The sequence below is a fragment of the Helicoverpa zea genome, unplaced genomic scaffold, assembly GCF_022581195.2.
Source record: "Helicoverpa zea isolate HzStark_Cry1AcR unplaced genomic scaffold, ilHelZeax1.1 pri_000117Farrow_1, whole genome shotgun sequence".
Lineage (NCBI taxonomy): Eukaryota > Metazoa > Arthropoda > Insecta > Lepidoptera > Noctuidae > Helicoverpa > Helicoverpa zea.
Genome location: NW_025899714.1, coordinates 36,985 through 57,893, shown reverse-complemented (window position 1 = coordinate 57,893; position 20,909 = coordinate 36,985). Strand labels below are relative to the sequence as shown.

The following is a 20,909-nucleotide window of genomic DNA, read 5'->3' as shown; positions in this document are numbered from 1 at the left end:
ATGTGACCATTTATCTAAACAAAAGAAGTAAAGTTTGTGACGTTGTTCAGCCAATTTGGAAAATTATTACGTATGGTGCGTAAATAATTTTCACAGGAAACAGCTATAATCTATGTCTACATGCTCTGAGTCTGACAAAGCTGTCATTTGTACATTTTCTGCAGCTGCTGCGACTAATCAGAAGCCTGAAAGTCTGTCAGTCTTACCATAATATGGATATCGTCTTGTATAGTTGACTGGATTGTAGGTAGGTAGTCGCTCCAAGCAAAATATTGGTACTCAAACAGATTCGGTGACTGGAAGCCAACACCAACATAGTTGGGGAATAGCTGGATGGATGATAAAATGAGTCATCATCATCAGCAGGCGCATAGGGTAGGATAGTTTTTTGAGCACGCGGCGCTCGAGTTGCGTTCTTACCTCTTCGCTTGCTATCCCCGCCGCCCGCTAAACGCCTTAGCAGTTAAACGTCAAGGAGAGCGGCGCGTGCGCGCCGCGAGCGCGCTGCAAATGCCGCAGGGCAGCAAAACGCGACGCTCACGCAACGCAACGTGGGGGAGGCCTAAGCCGGGACTCCACCGAAATGTTTGCATTAGTTCACGAATAGGCAAAATGTACGTATCTGTGAGAGTCCACTTCATGTGTTCGTACTTGAAACCTGTAGTTTTGCCAAGATTTTCAGAATGTACGCTCGCAATTTGTCATTTCTTGGTGGAGCCAGCAAATCAAAAGAAACATAAGTGTTGTATACTGTGCGTCACTACCGCACACCGGGAAAAATTTCGCTCTTGCGGAGGACGTTTATATACCATATTTTGTGTCACACATAAACAGGACGACAGTAAGTATCCACCGAAACACTTTCAAAGATCTGATGAACGAACAAATCGGACCTGACTTGGTCACCTGGGGCCAATCAGAGCTCTATGAAGTGATAATACGCTTTGGCTCCTACTGTTATTGTGGTTTCTGAAAATTTATTCACCTCATTCAACGATGAATGTAATTCTGATGGTACTATTAAGAACACTTGCTTAGCGCAGAAGCTGACGTTGGCAGGTCAACTCTTTTGACTTCTCGAATAGGATACCATTGGTTTTTGTGCAATGCACACCTGCAATGCATTCTGGATCAGGATAGGATATAGGTGGATAGGATTTGCAACAGAGAACAATTCTGTCTTTGTGATTAAATGACATCAAACGTAGTTTTATATAAAAGGTGTTTTTTAGGGTTTTGAGACTTGGCTGGGGTCTTACTGAGACTGTTCGTATCGTGAACAGTGTATTTGCGATCAGAAGTTGAAAGTAAGCATGTCTCTGGTATGCGGCGCGTAATTTGTACGTTTTCAGACGCATAAAGCATTTTACGTGTGTATGGTATTAAATAGAGAGAGCTCCCATTTCTTATCTGCACTTTGTATCTGGGCTTGTTTTTAAAGCTACAGAATCCTACATACCTTCCTCACGCTTAGCAGCGCTTGCGAGAGATAGATCCTCATTTCTTCTAGGATTAAGTTTACATATTTTGCATCAGAAAAATAATTAAGGTCTACTTAATACTACTCACTCAAAGTAATTTGTTTTAAGGCCACCACATTAGTGGAAGATAAGCTAAACTATGTTTATGAAAAAATCCTGATATGAACTCCATCTGTAACTTTAAATGATAATTAATTGTTCCACTAAAGTCATCATTTTTGACATAATGTTCAAAAAATAATTTAGATGGCACCGTTTTAAATTTGGCTGAGAACTATTATTTTCTTTTCATCAAGGTAATAATTATAGTTGGATTTTGATGTGGCACGGCAAACTGACAAACATTATTGAAATGTCTATCGAAAATTACACTACGTGTTAAAATATGGTGAATTACGGAAATACACAACTCCATCTGTTGAAATAATACTCCTCTATAAAGAATGTATGGTAATATTGTAATTTACCACCTCGCTCCTTTGACCACAGATGGAGCTACTTTAACCTTGGCTAAACAAAATTTTCATTTTTTTTTTTTCTTCCGAAGTTACTTATAAAGGTGTGATTTTCTGTGTAAAGATTAATGATAGGCCGATCAACTAATATAAGTACAACATTCAAATGTAGAGTTTTGACAAATAGATTGCGTGTCGTTATATTTTACATCTTGAATTCACAAAATTAATCATATCTTTTGATAGAGTGAATCGATTTCGATGAAACAAAAACTAAGTAATACCCCAAGTTACGTAAAATTTTTGTATATAAGCATTGTCTGCATTTAATTCGTAGATTTTACGTGAATCCCGAACAAACAAACAGATAAACAGACAAACAGACAAACAGATAAACAGACAAACAGACAAAAATGACAAAAATGATGGAAATGGGTTCTGTTAGTTATCCTTTAACATGCTGGCTATTTTTTTGTCAATTTCTTCAATGTACAAAAATTACTTTTCTACAGATTTATTATATGTATAGATTATATACTCAATCAGATTGTGAGAGTGAAATAGATAAGGCACCTGTGTCTAAATCAAGGCCACAGATTGGAGAATGTTAAGAGAGCATTTTATTTTTGATTACCTTCGTCACTGTCACTGAACATCCTTGGCAGTCGTTACGGGTAGTCAGAAGCCAGTAAGTCTGACACCAGTCTAACCGAGGGGTATCAGGTTGCCCGGGGTAACTGGGTTGAGGAGGTCAGATAGGCATTCGCTTCTTGTAAACATGTTTGGGAAAAAGGCTCGGAGGATGATGATGACCTTCCTCATGGAATTCAGCTAGCCGATTAACAGCTTCAGCTGCTGTTCTTATATAAGGAGACTAAACAACTGCGCAGGACATAATTATTATAGTGCACAAGCATTACTCTCATAGCTCGATGGGACGGCAATCCGACCCAACCGGAAAGAGATCAGGTGCAGGACCGACATTTACGTGCTATTGTTTTACATATTATTGCATTGCCTATGTAAAATCTGGCAATACTAATGCATAGCCAGCATTTCTAATCAGTGTAACCAGAAATATAATATTTCAAGTTCAAAATAGAACTTTGGCTAAGTCCAACGTCTCGGTTCATTTGTGATTAACCCATAATTACTAGGCGACAATGATGATGAAAACTCATTTGTCTAAACTGATAATAACACTGTTTATTACAGGATTATCATGCAATTACATTGTCACTAATTGTTTTCAATCAATCTTAACTTACAGGGTACCATCAGTATTAATAATCATCTGTTCAGCGTTTTCTTGTGTTGGGTTCAGCTTTCAGTGTTACCAGGTGCAGCTAAAAACTAGAGTTTTATATGGATGACTTTACCCAGGGAACCTGATACCCTTTGTGAAACTTTTTGGTTTCTGACTACTTATTATAATTCTTGCTAAAGAAGTTTAAATGACAGCTGGGACCCACAAATTATTTTTCCATGCGAACCAGAGAACTCCGTTAAGATATGATTGGTCTACCTCGGACCAACAATAGAAGCCGTATGGCTGTCACTTAGCCACGAGACCCTCTCGAACTCTAGAGTAAATCGGTCTAGCGTTTTCCCACCTATGTTGGGGTCGGCTTCCAGTCTCAACCAGATGCAGTTGGGACCAGTGCGATCCTAATAGACCTTGGTAAGACTGATTGTCAGACTTACTTGCTACTAACTACCCTTAACGACTATCAAAGATGTTCAAATGCTGTCATTTGCGGTCGGGGCCCATCAGTTTATCGTACCTTCAGAGTGTAGAAAAAAAAACCTAAATTAACCTACGGAACCCCCATACAAAAGACGAAATAACCTCAAACCTTCAAACAATTTCCGTAAATATCGTAACACTACGTTTATGAAGAAACATGTAATAACGACAATCAACATAATGAACACTTGTCGAGATAATATTACAGGCAGATAGCTAATATAAACAAGTGGCTAGGCCGATTGTATCTGACTACCGAGTTTGTTTTTGTAAGACAAAATGTTGTGTATGTTAGCTGTTCTTTGTGAAGTGAAATAGGATTTTTTTTTTTTGTTTTATTTTTGGATCAAGATAATACTGTAAGTAAGTAGTGTATGTCAACTTCATAGTATGTGAATTCGTATTCAAATTAAAGTATCCAACTCCAAAAATATTTGAGTCTTGAGGATAGTCAGAAGCCAGTAAGTCTGACAACCAGTCTTACCTGGGGGTATTGGGTGGCTTGCGTATCTGGTTTGAGAAGATTAGATAGGTAGGCAAACCGTCGCTCCTTTTAAAACTCTGGTACTCAGCTGCATCCGTTTAACCCCGTGAGACTGGAAGCCGACCCCAACATAGTCGGGAAAAGGCTAGGCAGATGAAATCCAACCGCTCTAAGTATGTAAACTTATTCTATGAACAAATGAATACCTTTATCATGATAATGTTTATTAATAGACGCCAACATTACACTTGTTTTTTACGTACCAAATAGCAAAAACTAAAGACAAAGATATTTATTTGATTGACGGCTTGAAAACTTCAAGTTCATTGCCCTCCGACACTGTCAAATAGGGCAATATACTCGTAATACATGAACATATGATTTAAAAAACAATATAAACGATTAGCTAAAAGTTAAAAAAAGATTGACATAAGTTTAACAATGTTTCTAAAAATAACTGATTCTAATTCACTGCAAAAACTACTATTTTGATTAATAGTATTTCTGAAAACAAAATGACATAGTTTAAATTTTAATACGTTTTATACTTTCAATAGATGTAAATATTTTCTACCCAATGTTCCACATATGAACTTGAAGAAGCCATTGTGATGTCATTCTGTTATCAGATAACACCGGTGATCTGATAACAATGCTTCTGGTTTTAGTCTAGTCTAAGATCAGGTAGGTATCAGTGAGTAGTATCAGTGAAATTGAGGTAGAATAATTTATATAACCCAGATATTTTCAAAAAATATTCGGACTGTAAAATATGTAGTGTGAATTTGTGAAGTGTTTGTGAAGAAAATTATTATAGTGACGGATACCATATTCCAATGTGAATGGAATAGAAGAACCACTTGACTTAAATAATTCCTAAGTTAGTACCACGGCTCTGGTACACTACAGGCTCCAGAAGGATTACAAACAGGTTTTATTGAGTAAATTTTTGCCACTTTTTCTCTGACCCTTATCTCAATTTTCATAGGAGTGGGCGCAGCATGTTTTCTGCTTCCACACTCCTACACTATTCTCTCTGCCGTCATCTCACAAATGACATTCTTCATCGTTCAATATTCTCATACTTTTTTGATGATGTCCAAAAAAACAAAAGAATAAATGTTGGCTCCGTCAGTTCTTTTGTGTATCTCAGTATTTTATGAACAGCCATTTTCTCATTAAGAGTTTATCCTCTTTTGAAGTATAAGTTCAATCTGTCTAGCCTTTTCCAACTATGTCGGGGTCAGTGTCTAGTTTAACCAGATTTAGTTAAGTGCAGCTGTGGTACTTTTCATAATTAGACTGGTGTAATTATCGACTGTTAGTACCTATAGCTTCCGTTTTACCGTCCTGAGTAAAATCCAAATCCAAACTAATATTATAAATGCGAAAGTAACTCTGTCTGTCTGTCTGTCTGTCTGTCTGTCTTTTCTTCACGCCTAAACTACTAAACCGATTTGTATGAAATTTGGTACAGACATAGTTTGAAACTTGAGAAAGGACATAGGATAGTTTTTTATTACAAAAAAAAAAAAAATATATTCCGGACATATAGCGCCATCTATTGGTCAAATCAAAAAATCTGCTGGTAGTCACTATTCCACGCGAACGAAGTTGCGGGGCAAAAGCTGTAAGTACTTCATAATTTACTCTACATTAATAACATTAGGTGTAAAGAAGAAAGATTTGATGGTACATTTTTTTGACATGAATAGGCTCCAAAACTACTTGACCGAATTGAAAAATATCACAATCCGCCCATTGCACATTAAACTCATTTATTTCAAAAAGTTTAACTGATTTATATGAATATCTTTTTTTTGGATCTCGCCAAGCTAGAAATAATGGCGTCCCACGGCCGATTTCGGCCACGGCGGCTGTTCTCACTTAAGGAGATCAGCCAGCTGCGCAGGACATATTATAGTGCACGAGCATTTGCGCAGACACAGGTGCACTCCTATTCCTTCACTCTCATAACCCGATGGGACGGCATCCGACACGACCGGAAAGAGATCAGGCGCAGGACCGACATTTACGTGCTCTCCGATGCACGGGTGAATCAATCACCAACTTCCAGACTACGGGCTGCTTTGTGAAAGTTAAGAAAACCCACAAAGCGATTTCGGCCCGACCCGGGAATCGAACCCGAGACCCCTCGAGCACGAGCAGCCGCGCTTGCGACCACTAGACCAACGAGGCAGTCAAAGCTAAAAATAGTAAAAGCTAAAAGTAGTAAAAAGCTAGAAATAGTAGACACATGAATACCTAGAAATAGGTTAGCCCAAAAATGACCTTCTATTATAACTTGTTATATATAATAATGGTTTCTGTTGTATATGGATATAAACTTGACAATCACATAACACATACTTATTACTACTTACGTCAATAATAATACCTTAGTCAAGTATTTAGAAATCTAAGGTTGTTTACAAACGAGTCATTTTTGATTACCTGTATTATTTTATTTTAGTACCTCTTGACGTAAATTCGTGTAATTATAGGAAAAATATTTTTTTAAATGTCTTTGATATGACATTGTTTTGGTAACTTAATTTAAAGAACCGAAATAAAACAAAAAATCATAAAAAAAAAAAACAAAGTTCACAAAAACCCAAACATGCAAAAAAATATATACCTTTCGGTATGTTGAATGTACTTATATTTGAAGTAAAAATCTAATTCCTATACATGGGAAAGCTTGTTATATTAATTGGGGTTCAAGAACTGTATTTCTTAAAAGAACATAGGTAATTGTGTGCAAAAAAGTACTACTATTTATTTTTGGGATTCGATATGTTCGTAGATTGGCAAAATGTGACTGACCAATGACAAATGTTTGACTAAACTGTTGAGAATAACTAAAGTACATAATATAGTATTAATATAAGTCCAATAAAGTATTTAGAAGTGGATCATTTGCAAACAGCCAAAGAAGCCAATTAGATCTCTACTCAGATATTATGAATGTACTTATGAATTCTTATCCAAAGAAATTATCACAAAGGTAATTAATCTTTGAAAAAAAAAAAATATTATGTCCCACTAAGTTTAGCAACTTCGGTTTATTTTCACATACAAAGTGGGCAACTGTAAGCGACTTTTGTGTCGCCGAAATAAAAAATCCAAATGAATTTATTAAGTTTTTAAATCTCGATAATGAGTATGTGATATGGACCATGTGATTAATTCGGGCATTATCAATAATGCCCGAGCATTATGAATTAATGTCTAGCTTTATCGGGCCAAGTGATTATAACTATCTTAACTTCATTATTTATCACATTGCACGGGCATTATTATATTGCTACATGACAGTTGGGCAATTTGATATAAAGCAAAAAATTGAAGTTAGTTACTAAAACGTATCCAACGTAACGGTTGCCCGGGTAACAGGGTTGAGGAGGTCAGATAGGGCAGTCGCTCCTTGTAAAGCACTGGTACTCAGCTACATCGGTTAGACTGGAAGCCGACCCCCAACATAGTTTGGGAAAAAAGGCTCGGAGGATGATGTGACGAAAACGTATCGCTGCAAAACCGACTCCACGTAGTCTTGTCTGTCCTACCCCTAGAGTGCAATTCAAAACCGCGTAAGTGTGGAGGGGCGAGGCGGCCTGCGAGCTGAGGCGCAGGTAGTTTTAACGCTCGCCGACGCGGCTGAGGCTGGCCGGCTGAGCCGGCCAGCAAGCCGAAGCTGCGGCGGTGAGCGTGAAAACCATCTGCGACGATAAGCTCGCATGGGACCGCGGAGCCCCGCAGCACCGGAGCCGTGACAGAAGCCATGCTTGCTGCATGTTGCTTGCTTACATTTTAAACGTACTGAGTTAAAAAATTAGAAGCTAAATAAATAAATTTTATGATGTCATTTAATAGTATTTTAGAAGTTTCCTGTTAGAATGCATGCTACAAATTTAGATGCTAAAAAATAACCATCATGCGGAGTTGTATTTAGAGGTGGTTTACTTAGAAGATAACGAGTGGCTGAGATAGTATTATTTAGATGCTCGTTAATTGTGGCTGACTTAGTAATTAAGAAGGCAACATACATTATTCGGGGGCGAATAATTATATAAAAAGGAGCCTGTTTAATTAGCACCCTTTAAATATGACTTTCCTTAACTTTTAAATGCAAAACTAGTGGATTTTTAAGGCAGAAGTCCTTCATAATTATCCAAATCATGAGGCTGATTATTTAAGTGGTTTAATATTTAGTTAATTTTAAATTAAATGGCAATAACAATAAAAAATTGAATATAAATATGTTATTACGTTGCTTGTATTACTTTGCCCAAAAGGTCATGGGCAATATGTATAGTGCCCGGTCAATTTGATTAATTGATAATTATTATCAAATTGCACTCTCATATTGGGCATTTTTCTTAATGACCGGGCATTATGTATACTGCTCAATTTATCACTTGGTCCATAACATGTATAAAACAACATCAACATAGTAAAATAAAAATAGATATAAAGTTATTTCTGAGTTTAATGCAACTTGGTACCCAAAAATTCTTTGTTAGTCGCGAATCTCCAACGAGCTGTATTGTGTATCATTAATCAGTCTGCACCGTGTATGTAGTGTCTACCGTCTCACAATATGTACCGACGAATTTTAAGAAGGCATCTACATAGGCGTTAAAAGCGCATTTCTATTGTTGTTTTTTTATTGTATGCCATTAAACCTATACTCTATTGTATGCCTTAAATCTATATCTCATGTGCCTAGCCTTTTCCGAACACTATTTGCCACGACCTCTTCATGAAACTATGGCGACATAAAATTAAGAATGTACAGAAAATTAATTTTTACGATGAATCGCATTTTACGCAATAGATCTCCATTTTTTAACGTTATTTGTAAGCCATTCTATTACTTTACAGAATTAGTAATGTCGTGTAAGGCTAATATTATTTCCCGGGCTGCAGGATTTTCCGAAAGATTGACAGACCCTGGTATTTAAAGGGCTTAAGAAGGAACATGATGAGTTTTAGTTAGTAAGAGTCTGACGCCTATCTCACGCTGCACCCACCTCGGAATTGACACCAAAAAAATTGGCCTGTATTATTTTTGAGTTTGTGAAATTGCTTCCTCAAAAATAAAATTACAAATTATATTTAAGTTTACAATAAACGACTGACTGTCGTAATTTAACATTTGCTACTTAAGACGACAAAAAGTTGCGTCAAGTCAGTTTCAAAATCTCTTAGTTTGTAGCAAACCTTATTTTACCTTATAATCGTTGTGGTACATGGTTAAACGTTGTATAATGTAGTCAGTCTCAAATGAACCGATCATAAGACAGAACGTTGGTTAAGGTTAGTGAATTAATTATTTTCTATTCTTACTGTGTTAAAAGTCTTTAAATTAAAACAATGACTTAATAATAAAAAAGATTTTGTCATGAATCAATAGCAGAAAAAAAAACAGTATTTGTGTATCTTGGATTTGAACAAGTTCAATTTAAAATGTTAATCTGTGAGCCTCCAATTAACACCAATTTGTAACAGAAAAAATATATACCGCACTCCTTAAAGTAGTACAAATAGATACCTGTGTATTTTAAATGAATAATGTGTTCTAAAATCTGAGAAAATTGTATCGAAATTGTTAACGAGTTTTTTTTTTATTATGATGACAAATTAATCTTACAACCAACTTTTACCCAGCAGTAGTCATCATACCTCTAATATTACACTAATTTTCATTGCAGAGCCAGTACCTCAAAAAACTGAAGACCAAATTAAGAAGCTTACCACCAATACCACCATTTCTTCAAACATGGATGATATAATAGAACCAGAAAGCCAACTAGTCAGATACGGACCACAAGTAGTAGCAGATATAAGAAAGGAAAATAATCTAGATAATAAACAAAATAGAGAGCAAGCTATCGCTATTATAGATAAATGGTTGCAGACACAGGAACCTTTAATTAAGAAAGATTATAGTGAGTATAACAGTTATCATTATTTTTATATCAGCAGCTGAGCTGCTTGGTTTCGGAGACCCAGGGCTGACTGTGACTTATGCAGATCGGTGTTCGATTCCAATATCGGGCAAAATCTGATGGTTCAGAACTGTCACAAAGCCATTCCCATGCCCTTAAGGGTACGTAAAGCTGGGCATTGTAATATATGTATCGAATTTGGCCCGAAATGGTTCGTGTAATATAACCCACGGCCGGTGTGTCGCTTTTTTTGCTCGAACTTGGCGGACACACTGCCGTGTGTCTAGATTAGTCTTCGATTGTTACACAGTCGCAGTCGTTGATACATTCCATACCAGCGACTTTCAGGTGGATTTGACCAAAAGTATGGCACTGGCTTGTTTGGTGATTAAACCTGCAAGTTGCCTAGTTAGTTTTATAGTTTTCCACGATTTTATTGTATTGATTGACCTATTGTTGGAATAAATAAAAATGGGAGAATTGAGGAATACCTTCATGACAATCTAATTCGCAAATCTCTTGTCAGGTTGGCATATAGGAGTGCTAGAAAAGAATAAAGCCATATTATTTCTTTGACCATTCGTGATTCTAAAGTATAATTATACCGTTATTTCATTCTTATGTGTCATTTACTGTGTTAGGGTCAACTAATTGTTATACTTTGACTTTTTTCCTCAAAACTTGACTTCAGCGTGTTCTTTAAACGTTTATGTAGTTTATGTTGAAGATAATTAGTATGTGGTTAGGACAATTATCAAGTATTTATGTATTTTGCACGTAACAGGCTGTTTCTAGTATATGGTTTACTAGCCATTTTCGCGCGGTTTCACCCGCGCCCTGTGGGTACTACTGCCCGTGTAGGGATAAAATGTAGCCTATGTTACTCGTGAAGAGTATAGCTGTCCAACAGTGAAAACATTTTTAAATCGGTTCACAACTTTTGGAGCACTACAAACAAACAAAAAAAAATTTCTTCACTAAATCACTATTGGAGTATTGATAACCATAATTTAACTAATTTAGTAGTCCAGATTTTATTCAAGTTTCATGGAATTCTGCTCATTTATTTACTAAAAAAAGATTGACAGACAGGCAGATTGCATTTTAGTCAGATGTGGATTACAAAATTGAAGTCTACAGAACCCTAACTATTGTCTGACATTACAAACAGTTTTTTGTACAAAACTACAATTTACGTGTCACAACGTGTTATTACTTAGTTTACGTAAAAAAAAAACTTGTTTTTCAAGGCTTGCAAAAGTATTATGAAGTTAGTTGCCAACGTAATTAAATATGCTTGTACTTTACAATTTCTCATTTATGTTGTTACCAAGTGTTTCATGAAAATAAAAAATATTTATAATTTATCTTTTAATCTCATGTCATTTAATTTGGACACATAACATAGAGGCTTTCTGCATGAAATTTACAATCTATTTACTAGCAAACTGCCAGTGGTCCTGTTACTCTGAGTGCGGTTTTGATTCTATGTATTTACCAAGGTTGCTTTCTCAATTAATACTTGCCATGTGTAGCTATTCCCAATAATCCATACGTTGTTTTACTTACTAGAGACAATAATTTGTGTGGGCCTAATAAAATTTACTATAGTTCGGCCATTCAGAGAATGCGTTCCTGACACGTCGCGAATGAACTGACGACGTAACTTTTCAATGGCGTTTCAGTTACGATAAAAATATTTTTGCTGTTGTTTACCGTTTTAACAATTGAGGAGCATTAAAACAACATTATTATATCAATAATCAATGAATGTTATACGTCGTCAGTTCAATCGCGACGTGTCAGGAACGCATTCTCTGAATGGCCGAACTATACTAGGGCCCATGCTTGCCGATGAGGGCGAGCGCGAGATACAGGAACGGAGCCCTTGAATTAAACAGTCTGAAATCGCCAACCCTTGCTTTCTCAACGCAATCCTGCAGCCTGCAATGGGATAGTAAGATTTTAAAGGCATATAGTGATGATTATTCTTTTACTATTTCCAGATAAAGCCTACATAGAAAGGTGTATAGTAACGAGCAAAGGATCCCTAGAACGGGCGAAGACACAAATAGACAAAATGTGCACCTTTAGAACATTGATGCCGAAGTATTTTGATACCACCAAACCTCATGGAGAGCGAGATAGCTAGAATGTTGGATAGAGGGTAAGTTCACCGCCTATTTTTAACCTTTACATACATAACTAAACCAATATTATACTCTATGTCTTGAATAATAAAATCGCCGGTCAATGAAAACCAATTTTAGACCGATTAGTTTTGATTTGACAAGGATCCCGAATGCCTTGTTAGTTCTAGTCACGCCTACCGTACGTTACCTTATCTACAAGAATACGATTGACCTACAAGAAGACGATTGACCTATATCTTCTTATGGCTTTTCCGGTCATCTTTCCTTTCTCGGTTATGTAGTTTATCTACATATGATAAACGTAGCTGCACGTAGGCCAGTACTTGAGGCAATGTGCGGTGTGGTATTTTGCTGAAAATATTGTGCAGGCGCCCTCAAAGCTTAAAACTTTGGTAGATTCTCTTTCGAATATGATTATATTCCACAATAGCACATTCCGTTTTTTTTTGAGTCTACGTTTCTGGACTGTGAGAGATGCAGAAATATTCTTGAAAATAATTTTATATTTTTTTTCTTTTCCAGTTACTTTGCTCTCGTGCCGACTCTAACAGAAGAATACCACAGGGTAGTCATCGTGAAAGTGAGAGCGGACTCTGACATTAGCCAAACTGACTACAATTTGCTATTCAAATTCTTTGTCATTGTAAGTATTTTTAACCGACTTCCCAAAACGGAGGAGGTTCTCAATTCGTCGGGATCTGTTTTTTTTTTTTTTTTATTTTTTATGTATGTTCACCGATTACTCAGAGACGCCTCGACCGATTTGCAAAATTTTTTTTTTGTTTGATAGGGTTTACCTCCCAGGTGGTCCCATAGTCACCAGGTCAGGATCTGATGATGGAAACCCTGAGAAATCGAGGGCAAACTTTCGAAAATCGTAGGCATACGTAGGGTAAAACTTGACACTAAGGCGCATGTCTGATAACACTCTGCAATGGTGAAGGCTTGGTGCTGACCTGATGATGAAGACCAGAGAAGGTCGAGGGAACTTGAACAATGAATGTGTAAAAAACTAACTCGTGTTTGGGCTTATTTTGTTCATATTGACGAGACCTTTGCAACAGTGAAGGTTTGAAGCTGACCTGATGATGGAGACCAGCGAAGGTCGAGGGAACTCGACAATTGAATATGTAAACTACCTCGTGCTTGGGCTTATATTGTTCGTATTGATGAGAACTTTCCACTGCGGATATGACATGCGGATAGTGACAACTATGCTTGTCACTGAAAAGCTAAAAATAAAAAACTTTTTACAAAAAAATAAAAACCGACTCCCAAAAACACTGAAAAGCAAAAAAAAAAACTATTCTTAGGTGCATCGGCCTAGAAGTCGGTGGCGTTTATAAACTTAGTTACATCCATTAGACACCGACTTCTAGGCCGATGCACCTAAGAATAGTTTTTTTTGCTTTTCAGTGTTTTTGGGAGTCGGTTTTTATTTTTACTTCTAATTATTTTGTTTGCCCTACTGAGTTTGTAAATCGTGATACCCTCCTAAACCGAAATCCCAAGGATAAGTTTACTGGTTTGATAAAAAGCCAGACCAACCAATATCACGGATACCAATTATTTGCGGGGAGTGTTTTGCGCCATTTCTTCTTCCCTGCGAAAATACATGAGGTGAAGAGTATACGTTTCGGGAAATCTCTTTAATAATGACGTTCAAAAAGTGCCGTTTAGTAGCCAAGGTTGAATAATTGATTTTGAGTTTAGAAACCTAGACTTTAGAGTATGAAATTACCAATCCACAACAAAAAAGTACTAAGAAATGGCATATGTTCATATAACCTTTAATATTCGATAATTATTAATGATTTATCTTATAAAACTGTTTCAGACAGCAGAATACCTGAAGTCAAATGACTACTGCAGAGGATTTACCTTAATTGGAGATATTTTCGATACCAGTGCAGCCGATGTTCTGTCGAAACTCAATTTGGTTGATTTGCAGCAGTTCATACCAATCATAACGGTAAGTGGGAAGGAATAAGTATCAATACTCAACTCAATGTTTAGTCTACTTCTAGTTCGTGAACACATATATTCCCAATCCAAATAATACTGATTTCATTATAAACACTAAATATATCAATCATATCGGCCTATTGCTGTCCATTTGGGAACAGAAGCCTCTCTCAGCGAACACCAATCCAGGAGGCTTGGCATTATACCATTTAAATATAACAAAATCCACGTTAGTCTCAAAGCCTAGCTGCGGGTTGTTCGAAAGCTGCGGGTTGTTCGAAAGAGATATCGCGGCCCTGGTACATAAAAGGCCTATGACGGAACACGACGGTTTTTAGTCAGTAAGAGTCTGACACTCCCTCACCGCTGCTAACCCACAGCGGGAGGGGTCATTTGATGATTTTTTACGTCGTCGAAAAAAAAAAGTCTCAGAGCCTTTGCATAAAAAGTCTTTGCAAAAATATCATTGTGTACTTATATTTTTTTTACCTTTACAGGAAGGCTATGGCACAAAAATAAAAGGCATAATATTCCTAACCGGGTCCAAGTTTATTGATGGCTTCGTGAAGATCGTGAAGCCGTTCTTCTCAGAGAAGATAGCAAGCAGGATCCATGTGGCTTCTACCGTAGAAGGATTGAAAGAGTTCCTGCCAGTGGATATTCTGCCTGAAGTATAAGAACAGTCGATCAAGATTTTGCATGGTGAGTTTGTTGTTTCAGAAGAAGTAAGTTTGAGTATTATTTTAAGAGCACCATGCAGAATTATTGACGGAGCTAAAATAAACAATTGGTTGACAGATTTATTTAGAACATTCAAACTTTTTAGTTTAAATTTTTTGGCCGTGTACCATTCTTCACCACATTGACTTATGAGTTCAATCAAACAAAAGGTTTGCAGTGCGCGGGGTCTCTAAATTCTCTATTGCTAAAAACTTAAAGTAAATAGTCTATAGTGATATCCATGTTCAATAGAAAAGGCTAACAAGTAGCATGCCTAATTGATGCAGCCAAGATTAAAGATATCAATCATAATTTGTATGAGGCAACACCAAAACAATTATCATAATGTAAACAATTCTGGTGTTAACTTTTTCATTGCTACCTAATTTTGACACATAATTTTCAATAAATTGAAATCTTATCTGCTTCCAGCAAATCTAGTCAAGTGCCTATCATCAGAAGCTCACCAGGAACTCCTAAAGGAGATGCATAAAGCCCGCACAGACGAGTCGAAGAGACAGCGTGACAAATTCAACGACCAATACATGGGGATGCCGGGGACCTTTAGGACATTATCTTTAGATTAAATTTATTTTTAAAATATGAGGCTGTTTTATTTTTATGTATGACGATTATCACTTGACATTGCAAACCACAATTTTCCTAGCCTTTTCGAAACTATGTTTTAATACACACAATACGGGGAGGTTATGTACAAGGGCGAGCTTAACGCAAAGTTGGGTACTCAAACAGCAAACCTTAGAGCGATATAGAGATGAGATAGAGAGAAGCAAAGTATGTTGTGGTGAGCTTCCAGTCTAATTGGATGTAGTTGAGAACTAGTGCTTTACATGGAATGACTACCTATTGCGTATCTGACGGTAATCGTATGAAAAGATTTCGTGGATTTTATGGAGGCGAATGTAATAAAAAAAAGAGACGTAGATCCGCATCATCAATACGTGACCATCCTTATGCCAAAAATGCCTGAGTTGGTTTTCACCACTATTTAATATAAATAAGTGTTTACCTAACATTTCAAGGTTCAAGTTCCAAGTAAAATATTTTTTTTAAAGCTTGAAGCAGGATGGAACCGATACTATATCATCATCTGCCTAGCTTTTTCCCATCTATGTTCTGGTCGGCTTCCAGTCTCACTGAATGCAGCTGAGTACCAGTGGTTTACATGCAGCAACTGCCTATCTAACCTAAACCCTGACCTGGGCAACCAATACCCCTTGTTAAGACTGGTAGCAAGACTTTCTGGCTTCTACCCGTGTCGACTGCCAAATGACACCCGGAATACCCTACAGGTTGTCGTGCTTTCCGAAACACGCAAAGGATACTATAAATCAACAATAATTGTATAGTAGTAAATCTTCAAAGATATTTTCATGACTGAGTCATAGATACACGTGTCGATTGGTAGCAATACTCCTTCCTTCGTCTTCCTCTGTCTTCCTCCTATTGAGCAACGCTTGCTCGTGGTTCTAGGTGACCATCTTGGCATGACGAGTTTTTCGGGAGGCACATAAAATTTTGTGGGTACCGTCTGTCATTTGTATGTCTTTGGCAGTTCTCACGGGTAGTGAGTAGCCAAAAAGTCTGACAACCAGTCTCGTCAAGGCGTATCGTATTGCTCGAAGTTAACGATGACAGGTCTTATTCATGTTTTTATATATTATGTTTCCTTAAGATCAGCTCAGTTATCAAACACAGTTATGCTAGCCGTTTTTGAAAGCGTAACCAGCGTCTCGTGGAAACTACTGCTTGTACCGGGGTAAAATATACAGCCTATGTTACTCGGGAAGAGAGTAGCCTCTCAACAGTGAAAGTATTTTGAAAATTGTTTCATTAGTTTCGGAGTCATTATGATACAAACAAACAAACAAAAAAATATTTCCTCTTTATAATTTTAGTATAGTACAGATAATTGTAGTGGTTGAGAAATAGGCTAGATGATACGTGGTAATAAAAGTTTTAATTAATATTATAATTATGCACGCTTTTGTAATAGTTATAAAAAAACATTTTATTGCTCAATAAATCTTATTTAAACCGTTATATATAAAGATTATTAGAGGCGATAATCGATAATAAACAATGAGTTATTAATCATTTTGAACTGTTAACTAGATAAATATTATTTGTATTAAGTCTTGTAAAGAGGTTTTTTAGAGTTACATGTGTAAGCTATTTTGGAGGATAATATAATCTATACTAATATTATAAAGAAAAAACATTTTTACATTTGTTGGTTTGTATTCTAATGACTCCAAAAATACTAAATAGTAAAATTTTTTCACTATTGTAAAGCCACACTATTCTCTAGTACCTTTTATTGCTTTTATTTTATACCAGCACGGGCAGTAATTAATTACAGTAAAAACCTACGTGAAAACGGTGAGTTAATGATAAAAAATGCCCAAAACCAAAGACAATAAACTATTGTTGTTGTAAAATATAGTTATAATGTTCAGCCACTACTAAACCTTGCAATTTCTTTAAGCTGTGCCCTATAGGGTCCATATTAATTCTAGACTATAAAATGTAGGTACCACCATTATAGTGTATGGAATGCTAATATAGAATTGAGTATTGAGTATTTTCCATTTATTTAATGCAATATTAAATATTCTTATAAAATTCTATTTTTAAGCCGTACATAATTAGGAAGTAGGAAAGTAAGAAGAAATAATTTATTTTTCATTTATATTTAATTGAAGCCTAGTCGTTTCGAATCGCAATCAACAAATACCAGTGAAACTAATTAAAAATATTGCTCTAAAATAACTTTTAAGATGAAAGGCTGTAATATTCATATACAATGCTATTTATTTACTTTTATCCGACTTCAAAAAAGGAGGAGGTTCTCAAGTTGTGTTTTTTTGTCCTTGTTACTGTTTTTGTCGAAAATGCATGGAAACGTTCTTTCTTTATAATGAAAGAGTATAGTTGCAGTTGGGTCCCATTATTACTAAGTCGGTTCTGATGATAAAAACCCTGAGAAATTGGAAGTAACTCTTGATTAATATCACGAAAGATTGTGAACATAAATAAAATAAATAAATAAATAAATAATGCCGGGACATTTTTCACACACGGTCGGTTAGCCCCACGGTAAGTTATTAATTAACTTGTGTTATGGGTGCTAACACAACTGATAAACTACATATAACTACATATATATATTTATAAATACATATTATAACACCCAGACCACGGCCAACAAGCATGCTCATCACACAAATGTCGACCGAACTGAGAATCGAACCCGGGACCTCAGGTTCGGCAGTCCGGCATGGTGACCATTGCGTCATCGAGGTCGTACACATAGTATAATATTTGAACTATGCCTACTGATTATTTTCTATAAAACCTTTTATTATTAGGTACTATCAAAAAATCACTTGTTACTCTGTTGACTACAATTTATTATCCTGCATTGTCGATTTTAATTAAAAACAAAAATTAACAGTTATTTATAGTATTGTGATTGAATAATTTTCAAATACAATCGACGTTCCAAGCGAGTGCATAAATTATTTTTTCTCTATGTACGTAATATTAGGTGAGTATTTATATAAATGCGTCGCCTATTTGCTTGAAATTCACTCTTAGTGGAAACTCCCGCGCATCAATATCAAATTATTATCGAATAAAAAAATATCTCATTTAACAATAAAATAATTGAAAATTAATAGATAAAATTAAAAATAGGATTTATTAATTTAGAAAAAAAGTTTAAAAAAATATAAAAAATTGGAAATTCTAAAAAAAAAATGGAGTCAATTAAACCGTGTCCAATTTTCGAATTCAATGACAACCAATTGATGAACGTTCGGAAATGTTTCGGTTATGACGATATCAATAGGTTGAAACAAGACATAGATCAGTTGGAAGATTGGATCAAAAAGCAGCCCCACTTCAGGGTCAAAGAATTTGGTGAGTAAATTAAAAATATTCTAACTTTTACGTCGTACCATTTCTCATATCTTCATCTGCCTAGTCTTTTCCCAACTATGTTGAGGTCGACTTCCAGTCTAAACAGTTGAGTACCAATGTTTTAGGAGGGGCGACTATCCTATCCTATCGTCTACCAGTCTATCCAGAGGCAGCTGTGTACAAGGAGCGACTGCCTGTCTGACCTCCTCAACTCAGTTACCCGGACAACCCAATGCTCCTGGGTAAGACTTGTTAGACTTACTGGTTTCTTGTCTCATATTTAAAATTTGAATAATTCCGTGCGTGAAATTAAGCTAATTTGTAATGAAAATAAAGTATCCCACCCAAAACAAAAATGTGAAAGACTGCCAAGTTCGATAATATGGGTATGCTTCGCCTATAAAAGAAGTGAGATCTGAATAAGTACCAAGTTCCATACACATACCTCAGTTAAAAATAGTTACTTTTTAATGATGTTACTTGGCAAGTTTTAATAGAAAATTAAATACTTGATTCATTGCGTTTATTAGGTTTATAAAATGTGAAAACTTGTCAAGTAACATCATTAAAAAGTAACTATTTTTAACTGAGGTATGTGTATGGAACTTGGTACTTATTCAGATCTCACTTCTTTTATAGGCGAAGCATACCCATATTATCGAACTTGGCAGTCTTTCACATTTTTGTTTTGGGTGGGATACTTTATTTTCATTACAAATTAGCTTAATTTCACGCACGGAATTATTCAAATTTTAAATATGAGACAAGAAACCAGTAAGTCTAACAAGTCTTACCCAGGAGCATTGGGTTGTCCGGGTAACTGAGTTGAGGAGGTCAGACAGGCAGTCGCTCCTTGTACACAGCTGCCTCTGGATAGACTGGTAGACGATAGGATAGGATAGTCGCCCCTCCTAAAACATTGGTACTCAACTGTTTAGACTGGAAGTCGACCTCAACATAGTTGGGAAAAGACTAGGCAGATGAAGATATGAGAAATGGTACGACGTAAAAGTTAGAATATTTTTAATTTACTCACCAAATTCTTTGACCCTGAAGTGGGGCTGCTTTTTGATCCAATCTTCCAACTGATCTATGTCTTGTTTCAACCTATTGATATCGTCATAACCGAAACATTTCCGAACGTTCATCAATTGGTTGTCATTGAATTCGAAAATTGGACACGGTTTAATTGACTCCATTTTTTTTTTCAGAAAACTTTCCATTTTTTATATTTTTTTAAACTTTTTTTCTAAATTAATAAATCCTATTTTTAATTTTATCTATTAATTTTCAATTATTTTATTGTTAAATGAGATATTTTTTTATTCGATAATAATTTGATATTGATGCGCGGGAGTTTCCACTAAGAGTGAATTTCAAGCAAATAGGCGACGCATTTATATAAATACTCACCTAATATTACGTACATAGAGAAAAAATAATTTATGCACTCGCTTGGAACGTCGATTGTATTTGAAAATTATTCAATCACAATACTATAAATAACTGTTAATTTTTGTTTTTAATTAAAATCGACAATGCAGGATAATAAATTGTAGTCAACAGAGTAACAAGTGATTTTTTTGATAGTACCTAATAATTAAAAGGTTTTTATAGAAATAATCAGTAGGCATAGTTCAAATATTATACTATGTGTACGACCTCGATGACGCAATGGTCACCATGCCGGACTGCCGAACCTGAGGTCCCGGGTTCGATTCTCAGTTCGGTCGACATTTGTGTGATGAGCATGCTTGTTGGCCGTGGTCTGGGTGTTATAATATGTATTTAAATATGTATATATGTAGTTATATGTAGTTTATCAGTTGTGTTAGCACCCATAACACAAGTTAATTAATAACTTACCGTGGGGCTAACCGACCGTGTGTGAAAAATGTCCCGGCATTATTTATTTATTTATTTATTTTATTTATGTTCACAATCTTTCGTGATATTAATCAAGAGTTACTTCCAATTTCTCAGGGTTTTTATCATCAGAACCGACTTA

The 20,909-nt window shown here is 35.9% G+C and overlaps 1 pseudogene; it reads left to right on the top strand.

Moving 5' to 3' along the window:
• The first annotated feature begins 9,059 nt into the window (after positions 1-9,059).
• Positions 9,060-15,559, top strand: LOC124645571 (annotated as a pseudogene).
• Positions 15,560-20,909: the final 5,350 nt, after the last annotated feature.